Source organism: Protopterus annectens, chromosome 3.part0 (assembly GCF_019279795.1).
Source record: "Protopterus annectens isolate FY-2018-M chromosome 3.part0, PAN1.0, whole genome shotgun sequence".
Lineage (NCBI taxonomy): Eukaryota > Metazoa > Chordata > Ceratodontiformes > Protopteridae > Protopterus > Protopterus annectens.
This window is the reverse complement of record NC_056731.1, coordinates 1,961,352,801-1,961,367,884: the sequence shown is the minus strand read 5'-3', so window position 1 is coordinate 1,961,367,884 and position 15,084 is coordinate 1,961,352,801. Positions and strand designations below refer to the sequence as shown.

The following is a 15,084-nucleotide window of genomic DNA, read 5'->3' as shown; positions in this document are numbered from 1 at the left end:
AATTTGACATACTTCTACAAGAATATCTATGCATCCCAACAATTATCCACAGAGTGATTGCTAGAGACTTGCAGAAAGGTGACCTGCAAAAAGGTAACTGTTTTTCTTTATATCAGTGGCACTGGCCGTGATGGTGCAGTGGTTAGCGTTGTCGCCTCACAGCAAGAGGTTCTTTGGTTCGATTCTCATCTGGAGTGCCTTCTGTGTGGAGTCTGCATGTCACCCCTGCTGTCGAGTGATATTTAAAGACATGCAGGTAAGTGCGTGCATGAATGGGCAAGCTTTCTTTGAAGGCTGGGTGTTGGGCTGGCATCTCAGCACTGTAAAAATCCACTGCCAATCATTAGCAGACCAGAGTTCCGCTGTGGCGACCCTAACCGGGAAAAGCTGTAAGACATTAGTTTTTTTAGTGGCATTATGCTGACTGGAGATCAAAAAGATGTTGAAGCTTCTTTGCATAAGCTAACTCGGTATTTGCAAGAGGGAATGTGGACTGTTAATCTAGGCAAAATACAGAAAGGAGCCATTGTGACATTCCTAGGGATAATATTGAATAGATTCAAATGTGAAGAACCAGATGCAGGGTAGAAAGCATTAAAAAAATAAAAGGACAGACAAAGCGGTAAACAGAAGCCTTTTTTGGTGGAGGTGTGTCTGTTCTGGAGAAACTTCATACCCCATTTGACTATTCTGAAACAAATTTAAACCATAATCAGTAAAAAGAATTATTTTTATTGGGGTCATTGGCAGCAAACTGCTTTCAAAGCAGTGAAAAAAGTGAGGCAGCCAAATAAGAAACTGGGATCAACAAGTACTGATCAACCTTTTTATCCTGAAGTACCTGTACAAGAAACTATTATGTCCTGGGGATTGTGGCAATGAGAACCAGGGTCCAAACACAATGTACCATTGAGATTTTGGTTTAGGAGTCTAACTGGTTCCTAGACACACTACAGTTCCATGGAATGGCATATTTTGGCAGACTACTCTTCTCTGTTGCACACTAGAAGAATAACAAAGCATGTGACTGGCACGGGTGATTACCACCATACATTATTAAAATAAAAGGATTCAAGGATTGGCATGCTTGAGATGAAAATTTTCCTAGAAATAAAGATGAATGGAGAAGTAACTGACATTGTTTTGTGGGATTCAGTAAAGGGTTACTTAAATGGAAGAGTGACAAGCTGGTATATTAGTAAAACAAGAGAATGAGACAAATAATTGAATACACTACAGGCCAAAATAAAACACTAAAGCTAAATTAAAAATCATACAAAAATATTCTAACTGTATATAGAAAAGCAATCAAATGAAACACATTTGTGTAACTATTATGTCTAATAGTAAATAAATGATACAAACTTTAAACAGGTTGTTGATAAAATTTTACTTTTAGTCACAATTTGGAACAAATTCTTCTTTACTTTGGAAGAGCAATTAATGTTTATTAAGATGAACATTCTCCCTAAAATATTGTTTGTCTTACAATCTTTAGTACTATCTCCACCAAACAATTGATGGAAGAAGATAAATAATAATCTACTTAAATTTTTGGCTTCCTAGTACACCAAGCATTTCCTTTGATTGGTACAGAAAAGGTAAAGATAATGGTGGAATAGGATTCCCCTGCTATTCAATTGTAAGCTACTTCAACAATTGTACAAGTTACAGTGTTGTGGATAAATTCATCTTATAGGTTCATAGGTTCATAGGTAAGTACTAGGCTATCTGCCCATGGGCATTTATAAGCCTAGCCACAGAGTGATGGCTTTCGCCTCCCCATTAGATTAGTAACCTGGGCCTCTGTCAACAGGCCTCCTGAAGTGATCCCAGGGTAGAACTTACGATTACCCATCCACTCATCAAGATTTCTCTTGAAAAGGGTCAGAGAGGAGCTCTGTTGAATATGGATTGGGATTCTATTCCAGAGTGAGGGGAGTCGCTTATGATTCAAAATGGAAACAAATACATCAAGAAACATTATTAGTAAATAATAAATATATCACAACCAATCATAAACAGTCACAAATAGTACCTAATAGTTTTATCTGGTTATTAAAAGATTTTTGCGTAAATAGTATTATACCCTCTTCTCAAATTCCCTAGTTAAATAACATAATTTCCTCTTTCCCAAAAGTTCACATAGTCTAACTGTTGTATTAAAGACTTAATATTTTCTATGTTTCCAATTGCATATACAAATGATTGCTTAGAAACACATAACTTCAGCAAACTGTTAGTATTGAAACAACAAAGTAATTTAATTTATTGGCATCAATTCCTAAAAGGTACTGATGTATATAATGTTGAAAATTTAAGGTCCAAATACAATCAAGATTCTGAGAATTGATTAAATTTACAAATATTTACAGACTCTTTGAACACAGAGTTAAATAAATTATTTAACCCAGATAAGAAATCATTCCCGAACATATCAGAGTATATATAATATCAAAACAAAGTTTGTTTAACTCACTAAATCTCTTACAATATATGATGATTTTTCAACCATTTCATAAGAACCCGAATTTGAAAATTGGTAATCAGCTGATAGATCTTAAAAAATTCCCACTTATAAGTGATTTAACTATACTTGATTTATATCCCTTCCTTGGTATCTCAATACACGACATGCTAAGAGAGATGAATCTCCCTAACTCGTATTTAATTATAATGAGACAGCTAAAGGATTTATCAATAAGTTATTTTAGTAATAGTAATTTTAAAATTAAAGAAGACTTAAACATTTGCCTAAACTTATGGCAAACTCTTACGCAGGACTGTAAATATATAACGGCTTCATATAATTTGATAAAAGATGTGAAATATAATAACCAAATACTTTTATCCAAATACTGGAAGGAGAAATTGTTAACGATTGAAGATAATAAAATAGTGAAAGCAATTAATTTAACCTTAAAATCAGTATCTCTTCAAAAGTTATTATTTACTCAGTTGATGATATTTAATAATGCGTATTACACTCGTCTCACTCTATATAAATTCAACTCTAAAAACTCACCTAAATGCCCATATTGTATAGATCAAACGGCTGACCTTTTACACATCTTCTGGAGTTGTAAATGTATTTTCAAACTTTGGAATTCTTTAAAAATTCAATTACAAAAAATGGGTTATCAACAGTCTACACTTTCTTGGGAGTTTATGATTCTTCATATTCCTCTGATTAATTTGGATAGATCCCAAAGGATCATACTCATAAATATTTTCCTGTTAATGAAGCTGTATATAGCTACAAATTGGCTGAATCCATCCCAGACCTCATGGGAAAACTTTAAGAATGTAGCGATAAAACATATTTTAGCGCATAAATTACTAATTAAAGATCATAAGAAAAGTATAAATAACACAAAAATATGGGAGCAAATCTTTAATATTGTGTTAGCTTAAGGTTCCAATCCACTTTTCTCCGGGAAGTACATACTAAATATGGAGCTTGGTATAGATAAGCCTTATATTGATACTAGATTTTTATTTTCTCTTCATTTAATACCCATCTAGAAGTTTATATTAATGTATAATGACTTTATGTAACTGTTGGAAGCATTCATGTATATATTGTAAATATGTTGTGGTATTGTATTAACATTTGGAAAAGAATAAAGACTTATTATTGAAAAAAAAAAAGAAATCATTCCCCAAATTATTGAAATTCTTAAATATCAGTAATAATGCAATGAAAATAAATTGTATTTATCACAAATTTATAAAATTTGTACATTAGATTTCACATATTTAGACAATTCCTATTGGAACTACTCCTCAAAAATGAATAATGAAGACTTCTCTGAAGAATACAAGAAATTAATATTAAAATCTACATATAAAGCTACATCATCATTATATTGGAAAATGTTCACTTGGAAATTTTTACATAGAGCTTTTGTCATCCCTAGCAAAATTACAGTTATGTATAAATCAAATAGAATTAAATGATGGAGATGTGATTTTGAAATAATAACTGATTGGCTGCATATAGTATATGAGTGTGAAATTATCTCCCGTTTTTGAAAATAAATTAATAATTTTATTCAAGCTCTACGGTCAGATAGATGTAATATTACTAAATCTTTAGTTTTATTTAATGCGTTGATTCCAGAGATAATTCCAGAAACCTAGTTGGCTCTTCTTTGGTCTATTCTTGCTATAGCCAGAAAAATAATTACTAAAAATTGGAAAAGTAATGTTACCCCCTCTAGTGTTGAATTTATTAGTACAGCAAAAACTGTCTGCAGTAGTAAACTGCATACTATAAAGTTGAGAACTTCCACTATTACACATTCATATAAATATTGGCTTAAACTTAAAGACTTGCTTGAAAAATATTAATTGTCATTGATGTATAACTTTTATGTATTGATCAGCTGTGGACCTATGTAAATAGTTATTTGTTTGTTTTATAATTAATTTGTTTATTGTTTTAAAAACAAAATAAAAAATGTAAGAAGAAGAAAAAAGCATGTGACTGTTAAGGGGGACTATCTAATAGCCCAAATTGTGGAAGTAGCAAAATGGAGGTGGTAATTGCAAGAACAAGGTAATGTTGTTTCAAAAGTCTTACAAAGATTGGCTAGCCTATTAGTTTTAGAAGACCCTGATCAGTCTTAACCCATTCCAGCCTTGTCTGTATGGCCTACTATGGTAGCTTGATTATTTAGCAGTCTGTCTGCCTGTTCAAGAAAGGGGAGGTGTTTGGTTTCCTGATGGGCCACTGAATTATGAAACTGGGCAAAAAAAAATGGACTGCAGCATTTTTTTTGGTCTAGAAAGTGAGACATTTTTATATAAAGAAGAGGCAAGCAAATTAAGTAATCAAGCCATATCCAGTGAAGGCAATACAACTAGCTGTCAAACTGTATGACAGCAATGAACAGCACAGGAAGTGGGGAAAAGCACAAGAAAGGGTACTGATTCTAAGGATATACACACAAGGCTGACTATATCTAATTACAGATACTAGAATGAGACAGTTTTGTGTGAAGTATATGATGATGCTGTTTATGGTACAGACCAGAATAACAGATTGTTGCTGTGACCATAATGTAAAATGCTACTAAAAATGGAGAACGGAATATAACCTGTCCGAGAACAGTTCATATCTAGTCCTAGTCTGGAACTGTGTAAAGTCTGTCATACAGTGGTCAAATGGAGACATCTATGTTTATAAAGATGACAGTGGGACTTTCCATGTCAGCACAGCTGTATTATTGTGAACTGCTCAGTGTATTATTTTTCCAGTAATGGAAATGTATTAGCAATCTCAGATCAAGCTCTGGTCTATAGCTAGTGAATAATCCTCAAAAGGGTGACCTTTAGAGAGATTACTTTGATATGGTTACTTACTAAACCAGCTGAAGCGCTTAAAGTTTCCAACAGCCTTAATGCAACATAGGTCCTAAATGTACACGATTGCATATGTACTGTGGCTGTTCTGAATGAAGCATGAAAGTATGGGTATGTGTTATAAATAATATTAATTCATATGGGTATGAGTTATAAATAATATTAATTCCTATGAAAGTATGGGTATGTGTTATAAATAATATTAATTCATATGGGTATGTGTTATAAATAATATTAATTCCTTTGCTTAGGCTAGACATAATTTAAGACAACAAACAGAAGGTAACAAAAAAAAGTAAGTAATGCAAGCACTGTTAAATTACTGTAACAGCTGACATATCAAGCAAAGACATAAAGCGGATGTGTGAGTGTGCTTGTGCAGTAGGATAGGCTTGGCCTACTAAACAGAACTTAAAAAAAGAGCAGTGAGATTTATCAGGAGTTATAGGTTTAGGATGCAGCAGCAAAAGATGAGATGTTAAGAAACCACATTATCCATAATGGAATTTGGACGTGATGCAAGTTTTGTACTGAAAATATTATCTGAACATTATTCTGATTAGGGAGAGCACTTTGTAGACAGGGATCATGCAAAGACAGTATAACTGCAGTGCCTGAACCACTCGCAGTGTGCTTGGGATAGTGAGTGGTGTAGGGAACATCTGAGAATGGATGAGATACTATGTATGTCTGATTAATTGTTGAAGAATCACTAATGTTTACAAGTCAGACAATGACAGAGAATGAAACAAGCTAAGTATTGACAGCAGCAGCCAAGTTTACAATATTGACTGAAGCCACTAGAATTTAGACATGAAGAACAGTCATTATTGCTTGTTTTACTTGTTAGCTGAACAAGCAACAGGAATAGCTTTCTCGTTCTTTCTCCTGCCATCACAGTTCAACGGGTACCAATATAACTAGCTGGTAGGCCGTATGACAACAGTGAAAGCCACTGAAAGTGGTGAAAAGTACAAGATGGGCCCCATGAACAAAGAGGACATCAAAGGAGAAATTCAGTGATAAACCTATGATTTAAGACAACAGTTAAACATAAAGTCTAAGTGAGAAGATTTTCCGGATGTAAATATCTGCTCATTAACGGAAAAGCATAAATACCCCTGTCAGGACAAGGTGAAGTGGGGAATGTGTTTAACAAAGATAAGTAGTAAATATTTCTGATTTTATGCACTGTATGCAATATCTTCCTGCTTAGTATTTTATAGCAGTGGAGAGGTAGCAGGCTTAAGTATGCATTGTAAAGTAACATTATTGAAGTGCTACTCTGTAGCGGACAGTTGTGGCAGTTAGGAAACTGGGGTAATGAAGAGCAATTATATAATGTTAACAGTCCAGCTATAAATAAATGACCAAAATTGCATATGCCAGAAATTATGTCCTGTATAAAAGAGAATATATAAGTTATTAACTTGTACCCTACAATGAGCTGTATAAATGTATTTAAATTTATAGAATGTAAAGGACAGGGGATGAAAATAGGCAAAGAATTAAAAAGAAATATTGAAACTCATTAATATGGTATTTTCATGTGGCTATCAAAAGCACGAAAAAAAAAAGTGTAACCTGTTATTACATCTGTTGTTGATTGTCTTGATTGTAACTATGGTAGTCTGGACATCTCTATGTTGGTTATGCCAAATGAGATTAAAATAACATACATAAAACCAAATCAGCTCTTATACTGGGAAAAGCCCTGACATCATAAGCTACTGGAATCAAGGTGTGATGTGTAACAGGAATAATATTAAATGGTTGCCTCAAGAATTCATCAACAGCTGTTGATAAATGAAAATACAGGATATGAAGTTTTGTTTGCTTTGCCTCCTTTTGTGTTGGGAAGTAGAACATCATAAATGGATGTTTCTGAGATGTATTTTGTCAATATTATAGACTACAGATCGATAATAATTAATAGAAATCGTAATTGTCATGCTAAATCAAAGTCAACAGATATTTGCAAAGACTTCTTTGCTAAGGCTGAGCCTGTCCTTGAATAGGGAATAGAGTGCAGCCTAACTGTTCTCTGCTTTCCAAATGAAGGCTGTATGTAATAATATTAATCTCTGAGTGATTATTTTGTATCTTTTGAAAATAGAAGACCATGTTTCTTTGTGGTCGGGCTTGGGCATAGGTTCATTAAAAATGTACACTTGCTGAACTAATTCAGTTTAGCTTGCTTGAATTGTATTAAGAGTATTATCTGAGTTTAGGAACTTCTGTGCAGATACTTTCCATGTTTGACTTTTTGTGGGTTGGTATCAACAAGCTTTTAAAAAGGGGGGTTTCAAAAATTCATTACCATGGAAATGTATCATGCTGAAAATCATGTTTAAAACAGAGGTAAGAAGGAAGGACTGCAAAATCTCAAATTGAGGCATAATTTGCTGGCCAAAGATCATGCCTTGTCATGTTATTGAAGCAGGATTCACCAGGTATTGAACATGGGTCTCTCCTGCTGTGGTAGTGGTGGTGATGATCCTCATTGATACTGCATTAGCTTAATAAACATTCTAGTTTATTTAATGTGATTGTGTCATGGCTTTTTTTATCCTGTTTTTCTTGATTTAAAAGATTCTGAAGTTCAAAATAATTTCACATCTACTGAAGCTCTCTCAATGAATTGAAATTGATTAAACCATTTTCAAATGTCTCTTAATTGAAGAGTCATGGGAGTTATGAAGATTTCCTTCAAAAATGTTACTGCTAATGCACTGAAAAATGCACAGTGATTTGTAGTTCTTAATGCAGTCAGACTAACAAGCTACATTCCACTATTGATGGATAAGTTTCAACATAATTATGATGTCAGTGGTTTAGTAAAACTGGAAAGTATGATTATGTTTTGAAATATTCAGCTTAACAAGAAGCTTGTGCTCTGTTAACCTAATTGTTTATCCTGCACTACTTAAGTTGGTTCATGCTGGAGATTAGATGAGGCATGCTTCATTATGTAGATAGGTCATATTTTTTTCACTGTCTAATAAAAGAGAATGAAGATTATAATTTTGACTACTTCCGTATTTTTCCCCAAAGGGTAGCTTAAAACTAGGATTGTTATGGACAGCCATTAGGGGGTGATTGTTTGAGTGTGATGGTCAAACTCTTCAGTGAGTGTGAATGTGTGTGTAAGTTATCATATATCTATCTATCTATCTATCTATCTATCTATCTATCTATCTATCTATCTATATTCATAACTATGTATGTTTTTTTTATACTTTTGTACACATTAACTGGGTAAGCCCACTGGACACAAGTGCCCCTTTAGGAACACTATCTGGTCAAGTGACTTCCTTAGAATCATACATGGGAGGAATCTAAATCTGTACCTTTGACTATAGGAACCATATTAATAACTACTCAGAGCCATAATCCTCTGTGCCAACTGCCAGATACATATATATCAAGATTTACATCTATAGCTATATATCTATATTATCTGTAAACAGTGTTCATATATTTGCCTCCTACTGTGCCAGAACCATATATAAGGGAATACATAATCTGAATGTAATGTAAAGAAATACTGCTTTGGACCCAAATCATGAAAAGCCTACAAAGTAGGAATTGGAGAAAACAATGTATTTTGACTGCATACAGAACTGTTTCACATGAAGCGCATTTTCCTTTTTTTCTAAACTTAATTTGTTGTCAATAAACTTAAGGTTCAAACTGAAAAGCTGGTTCCAGATTTAACAAATATACCAGCCCTGTAGTATTGGTATATAAGCCCTGTTCTTTATTGTTTATGCTGGACCTGAAGAAGGAAGGTTTGTAAAATATAGTTAGCCATTGTCTTCTTTCTATCTGAAATAATTCTGAACCGGTACAAGTGAATTATAGATGAAAAATAAGGAAGGGCTTTATTTAAAAATTCAGCACAAATTTTATAATCATTATTTAAGACTGCTGTTGTTTTATAATTTCAGTACGTTTTTCATCCATGTCTCATTTTGGAATTATGATTAGTTCAGCCAAAGAAAAATACAGAACAGTATAGCTGCTGGGACAGGCTAGTGACTGATCAAATTTGCTAAATGAGGAGCCAAGAGATAAATAAAATATAGAACTCATTAGGGAGTGTGCCAGGAGCTGGATCAAGGCTGACCTCAGGCAGAGGCCAAATAGATGGCTGCCTGGGGCACTGCTCTCTCTTCTCTTGTAGGGCCACTTTTTAAGTATTTTATTTATTTTTTTTTTTATAGCAATGAAAGTGACATTTCTTTACCATTTAAAATATAAACAAATAAATGAAAAGTGTTTCTATCAGAAAAGAGAGAGCAGAGCAGTGCATTAGAGCAGAAGTGCTGCAGATTTGGCCATTCAGTTTGTTCGCCTCCTGCTTATCCCAGTCACAATCTACCTAGACAACAAACTGGGTTGATAATGGACAGGGTAGAGCAAGTCAACAAATTCAAAAGAGAGAGACAGACCATTGTGAAGAAAAAGTCCAGCAATGTTATTTGATATGTTTTTTTTTTTGTGACTGGTAGACAATCCGATCTTTTGGATTGCTGGGAGCTGGCTATTCCTCGGCTGTCCCTGATTTTGCAGAATGCTCTTGGTTTTGTTTGCCCTGTTCCTAACCTCAGCATACTGCTCAACTGTCTGGATTTTTGCCTCATACGTTTGACCTGTTCCCCATGTAGTTTCCTGGCAAATCATAGGTTCATAGGTTGATACTAGGCTATCTGCCCTAGGGCATTTACAAGCCTAGCCAGAGTGTGTTTGGCTTTCGCCACCCATTTTAAATTAATTTTGCTATGCCCTTTTTTGAGGTTAGTATACTGTGCCTCTGTCTAACAGTGACATAGAAGTGATACCCAGGGTAAACCTACGATCTCCCATCCACTCATCATGATTCCTCTTGAAGAGAGTCAATGAGGGACTCTGCCTAACCTGGACTGGGATTTTATTCCAGAGTGAAGGGAGCCTCTGGGTTATGAATCTGTCCCTGCAGCATGTCCTATTTATTTCAGTGCTGAGGTTCAAGTCTCTCAAGCACGTAGCTCGATGGGATTTGGATTTTCTGAGGTGCAGCATGTCCATTAATTCCGGGTTGGACATGGCTTTATACGTCAGGCACAGATCGTCTCTGAGCAGGCGGTATGCCACTGAGTAGAGCTGGAGTTTCTTTAACTGGGCAGCATATGGCATCTGTTTGAGCCCTTTGATCCTCTTGGTGAGGTACTTTTGGGGTCTTTCCAGTTGCTGCAGGTGTCTGGTAAGGTACATCCCAAAAGGGGCATTGTAGTCAATTATGGGCCTGATGAGGGATGAGTAAAGAGGTACGATGACCTCCCCTGATCTAGATGTGAATCCCTTCATAGTTATGTGGGCTATATAAAATGTTTTTCTAACCACTTTGGCCACGTGGTTGTCAAATGAGAGATTGCTATCAACTTGGGTCCCCAGGTCCCTAATTACTTCTTCTGCACTTAATGGATTACCACCTATGTGGTAATTTGTGGGCACTTTGTTTTTGCCAAAGGGGATGACTATACACTTTTTGGCATTTAGCTTGAGGCCATGGCTCTGGCACCAGTTTTCTGTTTCTATGAGGCCCTTTTGGAGGATGCTTGTATGCATGGTATGAGGTATAACCTGGTAGTGCTGGGGTGCTCTCGGGAGCCTTGAACCAGGTTTCTGTTACTGCACAGATATCGATGTTCTCCATGCTACAGAGAGTTTCGAGTGAGTGCATCTTGAGGTTTAGACTTCTGGTGTTGAGTAGCATTACTCTTAGTTTCTTATCCCTTGTGATACCTATGGAGGTGGGTTTGCCTTTTGAGCCTTGCCTAAAAAGGCACGATGGGGGTAGCAAGAGCCTTTGCCAATATCCGAAAGCCCAGGGGTGACAGGTGCAAGCTGTCCCTAGCAAAGCATCGTGGCTTGTCGAGCATGCCATCCCAGGCTGACAGGCATTGGATCCCCTTTGAATGACACCAATACTTAAGCCAATTGTTGAAATTGATCATCTTGTCTTCATATTGTGGCATCATTCTTGGTGAGGGTAAGATGCTACTCAAGGTCAGGGTCATACCAGCCTGGGCTACATGCTCAGAGAGCTCCTCTATGTCTCTTTTCATGTAGTCCAGGGAGGTACGTCTCTGGTCATTCACACCAGCATGGACAATGACTGAGTCATATTTGTACTTGCCTTGGAGTGACCTGAGTGCTTGTGTTATGTGGCGGATCCTAGCGCCCAACAGGCAGCTCACCGTGATCTTCTCCTTGTTCAGCCTGGTGAGCAGGACGTCAGTGTGCCTGACGATAGAATCACCTATTACAAGTGTATCAGGTGTGTTGTTTAGCCTTAAGGGCTGTGACTGTTCAGCACACTGGCTTTGTGAGCTATGTGTTGCACGTGTTTTGTTTTGGGGTAGCGGTTGCTTGGGTGTCTGCTTTGGAGGTTTCTGCTGCTTAGGCATATTTTTATTTAGAGCCTCCGAGTATGTTTTTGTGTGTTTATGTGTTTGGTTTGCTGTCGTGGTAGGTCTATGTGAGACTGGAATTGTAGTGAGTGTGGTTTCCTTCTCCTCCTGACTGGTTACGCCAGTACTGAGTTGAGAGAGCTTAGCCTCCAGTTTGGCTATATGGTTGCATCTCTCACATGTGTTGGAATTTGTTGGGAGGAGGAGAGGGTTGTCTGTGTACATGAGGCAGTTGTAACATTGCTTCAAGATTCCCAGATTCACCAGCTGGACCGGAGAGGAGATTGACAACTGACCTTTGGACATGCTAGAATAGTATTGGGAATTCCTTTATAATTGAAAAAAGGGCCAATGGGGAACAAGGTACTCAAGGGGAGTTTGTGAGGGTGTAGTGCTTTTAATTTTTTAGTGCTGACATATAATTGCTTTAGTGAGCAAGTGCCAGGTAACTTAAATGCAATGTGTTACAGGTAACTTAAATGCAAAAATGACAAACAGTAACTTTCTTTCAAGTGAAACAAGGAAATAAGTACAATAAGCAATGCAGATATCACTAGGGATCCACAGAAGCGCTGAAAAGCCGTGTTTTAGGTGGAATTAGTGTTTCAGGAAATAACAAGCAAACAAACAACAAGCATACAAACAAAGCTAGATTCAGCAGGCCTGGATCTAGTCTATGCTACAGCAAACAAGGTGTACCAATTTCAGTAAGAAACAGTTCAAATATGCAGGCACAATAAGCCTTTAACCAGAAATTCCCAGCTGGACATAAGTCACTAGTAACAACAGACATTTAGATTTCACGTTTTATTTCCTTCATAAAATGCGTCCTAACACAAAACCTAGCAGCTTTCTAACACTATAAAGACAATATTTAAAATATGTCCCTGATTTTAAGCATTTATTTCTCCATTATGTTTGACTCTGTCCTCATTTCTTGTGCTGAGAGGTTAAGAGGTATTTCTTTGTATTTTTTTTTTGTTTCCTGGCAAATCACTGAGGATTACAGTTAGAGTCAGTCAAAATGTCAGACATATGTGTTCTGTGCTTCTTTTCCACAGAATAGGATTTTTGCTTGGAAGTGTTTGCATAGCTAGGACCTTAGCAACAGACTTCAAAAAATGTTGGAGGTATGCTGGAAAGAGATGAAGGTAACTGGTGTAGATCAGTGTGTGTGATATATCTTTAAGAAGCTTTCCAGTGAGCCAGCAGTGCATATAAGTACTGAGCACGTGCAAGTAAGAGTGCCGTTTTGAGTGAGCAGCCAGAGTGTGAGCATGCAAGTATGTAGTCAGTCAGTCAGTTAGATAGTTCATAGGTCCATGCATGTGTACTAGGCTAATGGCCCTGGGGCCTTTACAAGCCTAGCCCATAGAAGTGCCCTGACATTGTGCCGCCCGTCATTAGTTCCCAGTGCCTCTATCAAGTAGAGCCACTGGAGTGATCCCCGGGTTGAACTTTCTTTTTCACATCCACTCATCAAGATTTCACTTGAAGAGGGCTAGTGAGGTACTCTGCTTGACATGTATAGGAAGTCTATTCCACAGCAATGGGTAGTCTCTGGGTTATGAACCTGTCCCTCCGGCATGTTCTGTTGATTGTGGTAATGACGTTGAGGTCCCTGGAGTGTGTGGTGCGGAGGGATTGGGATTTCTTTAGATGTAGCATTTCTAACAGAGCTGGGTCAGACATGGCTTTGTAAGTCAAGCAGAGATCGCCTCTTAGTAGACGATATGAGACAGAGAATAGCTGGAGTTATTTGATTCTGTCCATGTAGGACATGTATTTAAGGCCTAGGATCCTCTTTGTGAGGTACGTCTGTGGCCTCTACAGCTGTTGCAGGTGTCTAATGCGGTACATGCCAAATGGGGCATTATACTCTATGATAGGTCTAATGAAGGAAGAGTGTAGAGAAATGATGACCTCTTTCTTCCTGGATGCAAAGTCCTTGGTAATGAGATGTGCCACATAGAAGGACTTTCTGAACACAGTGGCAATGTGGTGGTCGAAGGGGAGGTTGCTGTCAACCTGTGTCCCCATATCTCTTATAACTCCTTCAGTGTTCCCATCGATGTGGTAATTAGTGGGAACTGAGTTTTTCCCAAAGGAGATGATGACACATTTTTTTGGCATTAAGCTTAAGGCCATGGTTTTGACACCAGTCATTGGTCTCAGTGAGGCCTTTCTGTAGGATGTCTGCATCACTTGGGGAGTTAATAATGGCCCCCAGCTTGCAGCCATCTGCGAATTTGGTCAGCCAGAGTCCCTCTGTGTTGGCCTGGACTTCTGAGAAGTAGATGCCAAACAGGAGAGGACACAGGACCGATCCCTGTGGGACTCCACTCGTGACTGGTCAGCAGTCTGACTTGGAGTCCACTACTTTCACACTGTGGGTTCTATCTGTGAGCTAGTTTGCAACCCACCTAACGATATAGGGGTTGATGCCTAGTTTGCTGAGTTTATCAATAATTTCTGAGTGAGGAATGGTATCAAAGGCCTTGGCCAGATCAAGGCAGGCTGTATGAACTACCTTACCTTCATCCACTGCTCTGGTGACTGACTCAAAGAAGTCAACCAGGTTGAGCAGGCATGATTGGTTTCACAAAACCAAATTGAGTGGGATCTAGAGTTTGGAGATTCCCTATATCCTTGTTAATTAGGTCCATGAAGATGCACTTTATAGCCTTACATATCAGACTTGTCAGGCTAATGGGGTGATAATTTCCAGGGTCTGTAGTCTCTCCCCCTTTATTGAGAGGGATGACTGTAACAGTGTGCCATTTGGTAGGGACAAAGCCTGAGGTGAGGCTGTGAGTGAACAGAGCACACAGATGTGGTTCAAGTTCATTTTGTAATTCATGTAGAACACAGCCAGGAATATTGCTGGGTCCCATGGAAGCTGTGTTCCTGGCCTTACACAATGTAGGTTTAACCTATGCTGCAGTAATGTTGGGTGCCTGGCATTTTTCTGGTATTGAGAGTGATCCTTTGGGGGGAAAGAGGGGTAAAGTTGGCATTGAATCTGTCAGCCAGTATGTTGGCAATATCTGTTGGCTCAGTATAGGAGGTACCATTGTGTAGTAACTTAGAGCAAATTTGGGTATTGCCATGGAGATTTTTGACATAACTATAGAAGGCTTTGTGGTTGTTTTTAGTGTATACCGCAATTCTACCTTCATAGCTGGCTTTGGAGGTTTTGATGAGGGATCTCAACTTTTTGTTGAGGCTAATAAGGGAATTTTTCCAGTCTTGGGACTTCACC

General features: G+C 37.4%; 1 protein-coding gene across 1 annotated transcript in view; it reads left to right on the top strand.

The window, feature by feature from the left end:
• Positions 1-15,084, top strand: part of ZBTB47 (zinc finger and BTB domain containing 47) — a 684,044-nt gene that overhangs the window by 202,597 nt on the left and 466,363 nt on the right. The gene's annotated exons all lie outside the window — the stretch shown is intronic.